Raw genomic sequence first — 14,404 nt, forward strand, 5'->3', positions numbered from 1 at the left:
TCTTTTCTCTTCTCTGAGCTGTACAGATAGTTCTGTTGAGAGAAGAATGCTAATTCCCTTAATGGCTGATATTCAGCTTTTCTATGAAGTAGCCACACAATGGACACTGCCATACTGGTTACTGATATCCTACCAGATCCACAGTCCTTCTAATCCCTAGATGCATATTAGCAGAGCTTTTAAAAATACTGATACCCAAACCTCACTGCAGAACTTTAGAATCAGAATTTCAATGGATTGGGTTAAGGCATTCATGGTAGATCAAAACTCACCCAGTTTTTATTTTATAATAGCATGATTTAGAACTACTCATTAGACCTACACTATTTCACACCATTCTTTTTCTTCTCTCCATCTACTCCAGCATGGACTTCTTTCCCACTGGCCCTAAAGATTTTTCGGTCTTTCTCTGACACTCTCATATAAATAACTTGCCTTCTCAATTAGATTTGTCTGAAGCAATGATCATCTTGTATTCTTGTGTATCTCCCTGGGTCTTCATAAATCTGGCCCAAAGTTAATTCACTACAATGCTCTCCTACATTCCTTGGCCTCAGATTCCAACTCAGTTCATTTCTTCTGGATTCTTACTGAACATGTAGAAGGAGTAATTTTAAGAAAGGGGAGAGGTCTGAACGCCTATGCACTTCATGCTCTTATGCATATTGAAAACCTGGCCTCTGGATCTCCTTTTGGCCAACGTCCCTTTAGGGTGCCATCTACTGTCCTCCACCTACTGCCAGCTCGTCAGTCCCTGGAAGCCCCATGCACATTAGCACAGAACTGCCCACCTGGGGCTGAGGGGAAACTGACTCCAGGCCAGTCCAGCACTCCCACCTATGACCCAGGTTCTTACTTAGTTTTTATACTCAGTGCTCTTTTTCCTCAGTTTCAGTTCTTCTTATTCATGTGCAGAGGTTGAGGGTTAAGGGTTTTCCTAGATAAGGTTCTCCAAAAGCCAACCCAACATGCAAGTGATTCATTAACACATGATCCTGGAAGAAACAGGCAGTGGAGTTTGGGAACAGGGAAGGGAGAATAAGGCAAAGAAACCAAGAAAGTGTGTGATATCAGGCGAAGTACTATGTGTTCAGTGGCCTAAATGATGCTCTTCTGATGAGGAGGACCATGGATTTGGGCTTCCCTGTGGCTAAAAGGAAAGGTCAGAGGGAATATTAGGACAGCAGCTATAGGAACTCAACAGAGTTCAGAGTGCAAACAGGAGATGGAGATGGAAGGGCCATGGCAGGGTGGCAGCCCCCATGGAAAAGAGAGGAAAGACAAGACGAGGTAGCATCAGTTGTTGAGTGAACAAACGAGGAAGAGAAAAAAATAGTGGGAGACTGAGCTATAATCTTAGGTAAAGAGTATAAGGAAGAAGTACACGTAAGAGCCTCAGATGTGATTATCTCTGTACCCTAAGCTTGAAGGCCAGGGAATCGGCATGCTAGTCTCCACTTGCTGAAGAGCAGTTTTCTTTGGATAATCTTCTGTTTCAGGACACTTAAGGCATTAATCTTGCTATAGACCAGACACTCATGCTTGCTGGCAGCTAAGACCTCACCCTTCAGCTTGGGAGGGTTCTTCATTCCAATGGAAGCATCCAAACCCAGCTCTGAAGATAAAACCACAGCCAACAGGATCCGTTGTTATGCATGATCTAACTATGACTTACTCCCCCACTCAGGAGGGACATCAAGTAAGGAAAGTGTCCAGGAACAAGAAAGGCCATCTGAAAGTCTATGGTGAGTGGAAACCAATGGAGACATTTTTATATTTGCTTTTTGTTGATCTTCCTAACACTACCCAGTACTGGTAAGATTGCCACGGGGCAAACATGTTCCCAAATGCCAAAGGAAAAAGTCAAGAAAAATAAAACTGATTAAAAAAAAGTTTCCTAGGTAGAAAAGACAAAGGCAAGAAAATCATGCTGGACATAGGCTATACTGCCGGGAGGGAAGAGATTGTAGAGATCAAGCAAAGTCAAAATTGAAGGAAAACCTCAGGATAGGAAAGAACTGGGGAGGTCTAAAACTAGAAAAATTTTCAAATGTGCGTCAATATATATTTCACATATATATGTATCCATACTATGTGTAATACGTATACATACTCAATCTAAATGAGGCATGGAAGATATGATAAAAATGCAACAACACAAGTGTGTGTGTGTGTGTGTGTGTGTGTGTGTGTGTGTGTGTGTATAATGGAACAAATGCATGAGGGTGTTGAGATACTGAATGGACCATTCTAATATCCTTCTGATGAGCTGAATTTGGAAAAGAAAAAAGAAAACCAAGAAGAATGAGACAGAAGCTCTGGTGGGTGACAGGAGCTATTAGATATGGGGGGCAGGAATCACTGGGTGGAGGAGTGTGAAAATAAAGGGCATTAACATTATCCTTTGCTGCAAAATCTTCTGTGAAGCCTGGATTCATCTCAGGCCTCCGTGGAAAGTGAGCGGGAGACAGAGTGACTGAGCCAGTGGGGTGAGGTCTTGGCTGGTAATGTGGGAAGCCAAGGACAAGAAGAGGAGAGACTAGAGGGAAGAGAAGACAACTAAATACCACAAGACCTAATGGCTCTTGTCAGGGCTACGCATCCCCTACATTCCCTTCATTCCCTGAGCACTTTCTGTGAGACTCTCCATGGTGCCACAGGGGTGCTCCTTCTTATCTCACCTCCACCTGAGGACGTGGGTCTCTCCTCATTTCTCAGATGAGGTCATCGCCTGAGGGATGAGCACCAGCCAGCCCCTGGCTCCAGTGCAGATGTGGAGAGAGGTGGAGGGTAAGGATGAACACGTCCCAGAAGAAATGGATGTGAGGGTTTGAAAGCTCTTTTAAGAAAATCTGAGCAGAGGTGGATCCCAAGGAGAAGAAAACTGAGGACATGGCCATGGAGATGAGTGAAGATGATGAATTAAATGGAGTGTCATAAAACAGACAGATCAGTACACCTCATGGGTGAGGGTGGCCCTTTATTTTAAAAAGAGGGGAAAAAAGGAAAATAACCTGGATATGAAAACTAAACTGGAGGCTGAGTTGTGTGGCCAGGGTTTACATTGCTACAGAATGTTACTAATACACTGTTACTGAGAGCACCTAGCAGGGGAAAATTGACTTGAGGGTGGATGTTGAAAGGAGAGGAAAATACTGGCCAACCTGCCTTTCTGAGGAAGTCAGGGAACACGGGTCCCAGAGAAAGTGGGGATCAAAAAAGTGCTCTACCTCAGAGGAAACAACGCATGTGCAATCATTTTGTAAGTGTTAAAGCACCAGAAAGACACAATGGTTAGATGTTATATATTCATAGTTGTTATCAAACCATTTTTACTGATCAGGCATTCTGGACATCATGTTGCTTAATATTCCCAACAACCATGGAATGGGGATACAATTTTTCAAGAGTTCAGATGAGGGATGTGAGATATGAATACCTAAGGAGATAAATAACTTGGCCCAGTTAAACAATCAGGAGTTTGTAAACCCAGGGCCTGAGGCAGAGCTGGTCCTAAATCCCAGGCTCTTGCTCACCTCACTCTGTTAGAGCATCACAGATTTCAACCAGACCTACAGCGGGCGTGGGAGAGGCCCCATTGCCTCCTTCACCCTCAACCCTGGGACAACTAGAGCTTCCTAATCCCCTTTTATTTTTTTACCTAGGAAGAGTGGTCCTTGGCTTCCAGAATCGGGGTTGGCAGTAAAGCCCCAGATGGTGGAGGAAAGACCGAGTGTGGCTTTGCTGTGCCCACAATTGAAATGCTGGTCCAGCTGCAGTTGCAGATAATTGGTCATGTGGGTGCTTTTCTGCAGCTGTGCTTGTGAAGTTTGTACCCCTGGGCCTTGGAAACTCAAAGGCCTTTGGTGACAGTCCTCCCAGTCACCTGAAAGGAAAAGAGGGTTCAGTAGGACCAATCCAAGTTTTCCTGTGCTAATCCCTCCCAGAACACCCATTTCTGATGTCCCTGCCTATGAGTGAAACCACCCAATAACTCAGACAATAAAGGCAGACATCACGTACATGAAGGAGATGTCATTTTTATGGCTGTGCCTGGGCATGCTGAGATGGCAGGTGCTAGGCTGCAACATCCTTGAAATGAAAAATCACCCCCTTGAATCTAGAGGGCTTTGGATGGCATATGAGGTCGCGCCTATTATTCAGCTATTAGCCTTAGTCCTGTAGCTTAGAGAGAAGGCTGTAAACAGGCCGCAAGGCATGGGGGAGAAAGAGTTGTTGATATCTACCCACAAGAATAAAAGAACAGGGGAAGAAGTATGGCCTAAAGACTTCAGGTACCACTAGAAAAAGAAATTGAGAATCTACAGTATATGGACCAAGTTAATAGAATGTTTCACAGTTCTGGAACCTTTCGAACTTCCTTACGTTTAATTTTTGTCTACCTTTCCACTCACCCATACATGTGTATATTCTACTGCCACATGGGGCAGAGTGGGGATGGATGGTATTAGCAGATAGAAGTAGTGTAGTAGAGGCCTGAATCCCTCATTGGAAGCTTAGGTACAGAAGTGTTACAGAATCAGCTAGCCACACTGTCCTCAGGTTACCATCAGAACCCAGACACAGGTGGATCTGTGTATTATTTACATGTTCCATTCATTCCTCTCAGCCCATCTGTGTGGGGGGGAATTTGGCCTTTCCTGGCCCATTCTGAATGATGGCCTGGCAGGGCTGTGCCATATCACACACATCTCACTTCTGAGACGTGTGTCTGAGAATTTCTTCTCCTCCTCATGGAAACTCAGACCCAGCTGTTGGTGTTTCTGAGACAGAGCTCTGCAGCTTTTAAAGGGCACCAGCACAGCCAAATTCAAGGCCTCCCTGGACCCTGAGTGAGAGCAGATAATTCTGGGGGCAGGAGGTGCTGAGAGACATGGACCTCTCACCCCTGGCTGATTTTCCACGGAGAGCCTCGTGGAGCTGTGGCTTCGCCTGGAGGGGCTGGATGAGCAGCCGGCTCTGCTCACGGGACAAAGTGCACTGATGGATTAGGAGCTGGCAGATCTGAGCCAGGGACCACAGGAGTTCTCTGCGTCAGTCTGGCAACTTTGTGTTTAAGATTCAGATAGTGTCAAATCATTCGGTTCAGGGCAAAAAGGAAAAGGTGAGCAAAATCCTCTCTTAGTCGCTGACGGGTCCGACTGCTGAGAGGAGCGCACAGAGCCTGAGCCAGGGAGTCAGGCCAAGGAGTGGCCAATGTCCTACATCCCAGTGGCCGGGAGTCTTGGGCAAGTGAAGGGACCTTGCTGAGCCTCAGTGCCCTCGGCTCTACCATGAGATACCACACCTACCTGAGAGTGTCCCACGAGGACTTAATGGGTTATGGCTCACATGGAGCTTGCTTAGTAAGGTGCATGGTATACAACAGGTGCACAATAACCATGTGTTTCATTTCTGGTTTGTGAACTACTATAATCCTGAGAAAGCCTTTGCTTCTCTCTACCTCAGGGAGGAACGGGAAACAGGAAAGAGGATGATCCCAATGTGAAAAGGCACACACTGAACAAGAACGATTTTTCATGGCCAATTTAATTATACAAGAAGACAGATATAGTCCGATACATAATGGGGTTTCTTCTACTTTTTCAAGATGATTTTATGAGTAAAGCTTCTAACAATCCAAATGCTTCTCATATAGAAGAAAAGTCAAAAAAATAGCCCGAGAAGTAACGCAAACCAGGTTTTAATCTACACGCCCTATGAACTGCTGCCCAAGGGGATCTTGCTCATAAATTAGGCCAATACCCCCATCAGGTGTACAGGTTGCGGATAGTTTCCATGAGATTATACCACTGAGACTACACACACGATTGAAACTATAACCCACACATGGAAGGCTCGTCGTTGCTACACAAAGGAGGAGAACCATGGCTATTTCTGAAGGATGGGACACCAGAGCCAGATCTTTGGCTTCCTGGAAATCACAGGGCATGGACAGGATTTCATATTCAAGATCTGGTATGTAAATGCTTCAGAGGGAGGTACGCAGCCCAGGGAAAAAGCCTGGAGCTGGGGAACAATATAACAGACACTGCAAATATGGAGCAGACTGCAAACGTGTGGAAAGCCAGAAACTTTGTAAGAAAGTCTTCAAGAAATAAAATTAGCAACATCATTTCATGAGTATGAGGATCCTTATCTTGAAAAAAAGAGGTCTGTTACACAAATTCCTGCAGGTGAGACCGTGGCAGCCGAGATCCTGCCCTTACCCCTCCACTTCCCCTCCTGACTTGATACCGAACGCCTGCACTGGTGAGGGGGGTCCAGGTGACAGAGGGCAGCCTGGGACAAGAAGAATGAAAAGGCACATGATGGATGCCTTTTAAAAATTAAATCCAAGAACGTAATTCAAATCAACATGAGTCTGAGGACCTGTTTACAGGGATGCCGTTCATAGCCTGTACTGGTTGTTGGATACAAAGAATATAGATGCTACCTCGTGACCTACTAGGATCTTACTGCTCTTTATAATGGGAGTACTCACCATTTACGGATAGAACTGAGGAGACCTCCCTTTTATCCGACTGGAATGAGGCACTTCTGTAAGGCGTACAGGAGTCTGACAGATGATGGCCAATAGAACCAGCCAAATCACATTCATCCAGTGAGTCCTGCTGGACTTCATTCTCTTCTATCACCAGCAGCTCCATACTGAGCTTTGTGGGGTCGGGAGGACTGATGATTAAACAGCAAATATTCGTCAACACAGAGTCCTGGCGGGTTTTGATGGGAGGGTTAAGGGACCGGTCATGTTATGGGTTTGGTGTGCGTTGTGTTGGAGAGTTTCAACCGAGGAGGTCAACGGACGAATCTGGACCAGCCACCTCGGTCCTTGTAATGGTAAGCAAAGAATTGCAGACTAACACTTCGGGTGTAAGCTCAAAGCAAAGTTTACTTAAAGCATAGACACACTCTCAGAGAGAGAGCGGACTGGCTTCTGCGAAGTGAAACCAGCCCAGCTATACGGGCGCGGGGTGTTTATAAGTGCTTTGAACCTAAGGGTAGGGGTTGGGTTAAGATCAAGTGACAAGGTCTCGTCAAGTGAGTGACGGGTTTTACTGCGCATGCTTTTACCCCAAATTCCATGTTTTTACCCAAAATTCGCTAAGAAAAGCCCATGGGGTGGGGGGGGGGGGGTGAAGCCACATGTAAATTCTATTATAGTGATGACATAATGAGGTTGGGGTTATCTCCGGTTATCGCTCGGCTCAAACTGCGCCTGCGTGCCTCGGGGAATTCCCCTTCGGCCAGGTGCTTCCTGCTGCTTCAGGATGTGCTGACCGCAGCCTGCCCCTCAGGCCCTGTTTGGCTCACATATCCCGAGTCTCCACCTCCACCTTCCCTTGCTGCTCATCTCTAGCTAGCTGCCTAACAGTCACAGAAAACAAATGGGAAGTCCCCATAAAGGGAGGTATAACAATCCTCTCCTATCTGGGGAAAGGGAGAGAGAGGGAGGGGGAGAAAGTGAGCATGAGGTGCTCTGAGCACTGATCAGAAACGAGCCCAGGAGGAGGGAGACTGACGTACCCCAGTACACAGCAGTCACATCACACACGCCTTCAGAAACCATAAAGGCAGCTTCAACTATAGCATAAGTTTTTGGTGAAATTTTCATGTAGCAGCCAAGTGAACACAGGCTCTGGCAGCATAATGGGCTCCTAGAAATCCTGTGTCTTCAAGGCCAATTTCTCTAATACTGAGATGTGACACGAATTTTTTTTCTCGTTACTTTCCTTGCCATCAAATACCTGCCAGTGTGGTAAGGCCAAACAGGCAGAGGCAGATATGCATCTCATGCTGGTTTTAATAAAAAGGAGAGAACAGGAGACTGCAAGAAATTGGGTGACTGATTAGTACCCCTGCATCAACTGACTGTAGGTTACTATAATTGAGAGGGATTCATAAAGGGGCCTATATAAGTACCACAGTGAAAACAGACAACATTATTAAAAGGGACACTTTGTGGTTCTCAGAATGGAAGAAATAGGCATATTCAGCACTTTCTGATTTCCCTGCATCTGAGATGACCAGAAGTCACCACTGAATTAAGACCCATGTTTCATCATAGTTACCTAGAACAGATAAGTTCTTGGTCTTCCTCTTCCTCAAGAACAGTATGACTTCCTACGGATAAAATCAGACAGGGCCAGAAACATTAAGCAGATCATCCTGTGTATGATAATAATCCAGTATCCAATACTACCATGGGGACAAAAACATCACCAGTGGGACGATAGGATATTTTAAGAAGAATATTCCAGGAGGCCTCAGGTTGTGTCTTGTGTACCTGCCTTGGTTTGCTTTCCTGAGCCATCAGCCAAAATCTCCCTGACCTGGTAGATCCTCACCACAGTATCCTCTTCCCAGTCTGAGTAAAAAGTTAAACACATCTTTTCCCCACAGATTCTGGGGAATAGCTCACCTGCATTCTAACAGAATACTGTAATATTCAGGCTTTTCTCATAATATGCTGGCTGGTTTAGCAGAATGATGGATGGAATCTACAAAACCTTGAATCAAAATGAACGTTTGTTGCTACACTGAATCTTTGGCCATTCATGGGTAGGGAAATGCCAGGACTCTGCCTTGGTTCATGGAAACATACAAGCAAGGTGATGGTAGAGGTCTTCGTGTCCTGGTGTTCAGATGACTGCTTCACTAAGACAGCCAACTTAGAGGAGACAGACACTGGGGATGACAGCAGTGACACCAGGGAAACAACAAGTCCAAAAATGGAGTTAAGGCTGTCAACATCTCTGGAAAGGCACAGAAATTTAAGGGACATTCTTTGGGTATGAAAATGGGAGGCTTGTATGTAAGAAGAGACATTTCATAGGAATCAGGAAAAAAGACAGTCATCTCTGTGCACTTGTACAGCTGCAAGTGAGTGAGTTTGTCACACCTGCCTTGGATCCATTATCTAACTTGGGGCCTGACCCATAGGCTTGGCCTGGATGAAGAAGAGAGCACAGCTCCCTGACCCACCCGATGTCTGTGCTTAAAACTCTATCATAGAGCCTGATTTTAATCATTATGTCTACAGAGCTTCTACACAGGTATGACAAATCTCAGCACTGCCTGAGGGGTGGGATACAAAGAATACAGAGTCTACCTGGGAGTCCAGTTGGAGTTTTATCACATTGATAAAGAATACTCACTGGTTACATCCCGAGCATAAGAGACATCCACTTCCTCAAATGAGATGAAGGCAGCACTTGTATAAGGCCAGAAGGAGTCTGACAGACCAGGAAGAACTGAGTATATCAAATAGTATTCATCCAGCAGTGAGTCCCATGGGACACCATTCTCTACCATCTGTGGCAGCTCCCTGCTGAGCCTGGTGGGGAGGCAGGACTGAAGATTAACCCAAGAGGGACCAGCAATCTTAGAGTCCTATCTGGTTCTGATGGCATGTTTAAGGGAGTGGTGAAGCAAGCCAAGGGCCTGATCCTTTAAAGAGGGAAAAACTCCCTTTTGTGTGTGGGACAGAGTGTGCTTTTTCACAGGGGCAGGAGATAGAAAGGACACTAGGTGCTCAGTGCTCTGGCCAAATAACAAGCTGATGAAGAAAGAGACTGAATTATCTCTGGATGGTACAGTCATGACTCACAACATATAGAGTCACGTAACAGTGGCTTTCATCCTTTCATTTACATTGCATTGAGTGTCACATGAAACGGACAAGTGCATGCAGGTTTTGGGGCATCTGGTGTCCCAGAAATCTCATGCCATCGAGGCCTCTCTAAATACTGTGGCATAGTATAATAATATTATGGTCTATTTACATTTCTTGCTATGACATACATGCCAACATGCTAACGCCAAACAGGCAAAAGACAGGTATGCATCTCACTCTATAAACCACACTGGAGATAACAAGTGAGTGCAAAAAATCACTCTGACTTAGTTCACCTGGGTCAACTGGCTTGGGTTATAAACTTGAGAAGTTAATAAGAAATGGGAAACAATATAAGTACCACAATGAAAGCAGAAAACATTACAAAAAAGGATAATTCGTGGTTGGGAAAATTGATGATACAATATATTCAACACTTTCTGCTTTTCCCTGGACCAGAGATCTGCAGATGTCATCACTGTATTAACGGCCCACAAATATTAAAATTACCTTGTGGCAATAGCCTCTGGTCCTTTCAGGTCACTGTGATCAGTTTGGTTCTCTACAAATAAATTAACAGGACAGTTACATCAGGCAAAACCCCTTCACAAATGCCCAATCCTGTTCCAGTCTTCATAGTGTGATAACAGGCTATTGTGAGAGAAATAGTCCAGGAGGCCCCAGACAGAGCCTCATAAGAAGGCACTGGGTTTCCTTCTTGAGCCATTGGACAAATTTCCTTGATATGACAGGTCATCTTCAGAGTATCCTATGTCCTGAGTCTGTGCAAATGGCTAAACAAATCCTTTTTCCCACAGATCCTGGGGAAATACCCAGCTACCATCCTAGAGAGTTGTTTAATAGTCAGGCTTTTCCATCTGAAATGCTGTTTATTAATGGGTTAGATGAATTATACATTGAGATTAGATGGGAGTGGAATCTACACACCATCAAGTCAAAAGAATCTTCAGGGACTTTCCTTGTGGCACGGTGGTTAAGAATCCGCCTGCCAGTGCAGGGGACATGGGTTCGAGCCCTGGTCCGGGAAGACCCCACATGCCATGGAGCAACTAAGCCCCTGCACCACAACTACTGAGCCTGCACTCTAGAGCCCGCAAGCCACAACTACTGAGCCCGTGCACCACAGCTACTGAAGCCCGTGCACCTAGAGCCCGTGCTCCACAGCAAGAAAAGCCACCGCAATGAGAAGCCCACGTGCTGCAAGGAAGAGTAGCCCCCACTTGCAGCAATGCACGGAAGAAAGCCCGTGCGGAGCAACGAAGACCCAACACAGCCAAAAATAAATTAAAAAAAAAAAAAAAGATTTATTCTCACTGGTTTGTGATCAACCAACTTGATAGACATGTGCATTATATACCATTGTATACAGTGAGCTGACTGTCCTCTTCCTTTTTACCTGTTTCCTGTTAGGTGCCTGAAAGGTGGTATAATGTCACTCACTATTTCCATTGACATTCCAGGATGACATTGTGGTAATCTATAAAAACTTTTGTCTTTGTTTTTCTTTTTTTTTTCTTAACATGAAAACTTTATTTTGCCTTTTGCCTACAAGCAAAACTAGTGAAAATTAAAATTAATGTATAAAAATAAATATAATTTACATTAATGGACATTCCACTCAAAGTAAGAATAACAAAAATAACATACATAAATAAAAATCCATTAAAAGCGCAAAACAATGTCTGGCACTTTTATGAGAAAAAGCTGTGAACATTAAAAAATTTGTAAAACACACAAGGTTTTATCCTAAAAAAAAAAAACTCTAGTTTTGCATCCTTAATCTAAAACTAGTTTAACTTTCTCTGAAACATACTATTTGTTGTAGCCAATTTGCATTACTGTACACAAAACTTTTAGCATCTATCTTTCATACTGAAAGACCCACAATGATATGAGTAAGCTGTATCCTGAGTTTTCAGAATGATAGAGCACAATTTATCATATTAAGAAGATAATTTTGATACACTTTGCCCACAAATATAAATTGGTAACTCAGACATTTTTGACTGTGTTCTATTTCTAATTTGCTGATTCACTCATTAAATAAATGATACATCTCAATAAAGAAAATCAAGTTTACACCCAGAGTGATTACTATTTTCTGCCTACAGCTAGATGTAAAAGTTAAATTTTAAATGGAACAGAAAATCGAAGAAAACAATCTTTATCTCAACATTCTTAAGAGAATGTTAAGAATATATACAGTCTGCATTTTCAAAATCCCAGGATTTTTTGAAAATTCAAGTTAGAAAGATTAAATGTAAACATAAATGTTCCCAATTTTATGTGAGAAACACAAAGCCCTTTTGGAAAGGGCATGATAAATTAACAGCGACATTCTTTTTCATAAAATCATATTCTCCTGGTAATATTTTTTTGGTTTATATTTTAAATGAATGTGTAGGTGATGAAAAACCTTAAACATTAGTGCCTCTTATGTAATGCAGACTTTCAACTGGACAATATTATTATCCCATTTGAAAATCTGAATTTATCATATTATATAGCCCTTTATTCTCTCCTAAATCAAGCATGCTAAAAAAAAGCAGACTCTGGAGACAGGAGAAGCAAGAAGAACAACAATCTTACAGCCTTCAGGATGAAAAGCACAATCACAGAAAGACAGACAAAATGAAAAGGCAGAAGACTATGTCCCAGATGAAGGAGCAGGATAAAACCCCAGAAAAACAACTAAATGAAGTGGAGATAGGCAAGCTTCCAGAAAAAGAATTCAGAATAATGATAGTGCAGATGATCCAGGACCTCGGAAAAAGAATGGAAGAAAAGATTGAGAAGATGCAAGAAACATTTAACAAAGACCTAGAAGAATTAAAGAACAAAAACCAGAGATTAACAATACAATAACTGAAATGAAAAATACACTAGAAGGAATCAATAGCAGAATAACTGAGGCAGAAGAACAGATAAGTGACCTGGAAGACAGAATGGTGGAATTCACTGCCACAGAACAGAATAAAGAGAAAAGAATGAAAAGAAATGAAGACAGCCTAAGAGACCTCTGGGACAACATTAAATGCACAAACATTCACATTATAGGGGATCCCAGAAGGAGAAGAGAGGGAGAAAGGACCTGAGAAAATATTTGAAGAGATTACAGTCAAAAACTTCCCTAACATGGGAAGGGAAATAGCCACCCAAGCCCAGGAAGGATAGAGAGTCCCAGGCAGGATAAACCCAAGGAGAAACATGCCAAGACACAGAGTAATCAAATTGACAAAAATTAAAGATAAAGAAAAATTATTGAAAGCAACAAAGGAAAAATGACAAATAACATACAAAGGAACTCCCATAAGGTTAACAGCTGATTTCTCAGCAGAAACTCTACAAGCCATAAGGGAGTGGCATGATATATTTAAAGTGATGAAAGGGAGGAAACTACAACCAAGATTACTCTACCCAGCAAGAATCTCATTCAGATTTGATGGAGAAATCAAAAGCTTTACAGACAAGCAAAAGCTAAGGGAATTCAGCACCACCAAACCAGCTCTACAACAAATTCTAAAGGAACTTCTCTAAATGGGAAACACAAGAGAAGAAAAGAACCTGCAAAAACAAACCCATAACAAGAACATGGTAATAGGAACATACATATCGATAATTAACTTAAACGTGAATGGATTAAATGCTCCAACCGAAAGACACAGGCTCACTGAATGGATACAGAAACAAGACCCATATATATGATGTCTACAAGAGACGCACTTCAGACCTAGGGACACATACAGACTGAAATTGAGGGGATGGAAAAAGATATTCCATGCAAATGTAAATCAAAAAAAGCTGGAATAGCAATACTCATATCAGATAAAATAGACTTTAAAATAAAGAATGTTACAAGAGACAAGGAAGGACACCACATGATGATCAAGGGATCAATCTAAGAAGAAGATATAACAATTGTAAATATATATGCACCCAACGTAGGAGCACCTGAATACATAAGGCAACTGCTAACAGCTATAAAAGAAGAAATTGACAGTAACACAGTAATAGTGGGGGACTTTAACACCTCACTTACACCAATGGACAGATCATCCAGACAGAAAATTAATAAGGAAACACAAGCTTTAAATGACACAATAGACCAGATAGATTTAATTGATATTTACAGGACATTCCATTCAAAAACAGCAGATTACACTTTCTTCTCAAGTGCGCACGGAACATTCTCCAGGGTAGATCACATCTTGGGTCACAAATCAAGCCTCAGTAAATTTAAGAAAATTGAAATCATATCAAGCATCTTTTCTGACTACAACGCTATGAGATTAGAAATGAATTACAGGGGAAAAAAAAGGAAAAAACACAAACACATGGAGGCGAAACAATACGTTACTAAATAACCAAGAGATCACTGAAGAAATCAACGAGGAAATCAAAAAATACTTAGAGACAAATGACAATGAAAACACGACGATCCAAAACCTATAGGATGCAGCGAAAGCAGTTCTAAGAGGGAAGTATATAGCAATACAAGCCTACCTCAAGAAACAAGAAAAATCTCAAATAAACAATCTAACCTTACACCTAAAGGAACTAGAGAAAGAAGAACAAACAAAACCCAAAGTTAGCAGAAGGAAAGGAATCATAAAGATCAGAGCAGAAATAAATGAAATAGAAACAAAGAAAACAAGAGCAAAGATCAATAAAACTAAAAGCTGGTTCTTTGAGAAGATAAACAAAATTGATAAACCATTAGCCAGACTCATCAAGAAAAAGAGGGAG

The sequence above is a fragment of the Eschrichtius robustus genome, chromosome 3 (assembly GCF_028021215.1).
Source record: "Eschrichtius robustus isolate mEscRob2 chromosome 3, mEscRob2.pri, whole genome shotgun sequence".
Classification (NCBI taxonomy): Eukaryota; Metazoa; Chordata; class Mammalia; order Artiodactyla; family Eschrichtiidae; genus Eschrichtius; species Eschrichtius robustus.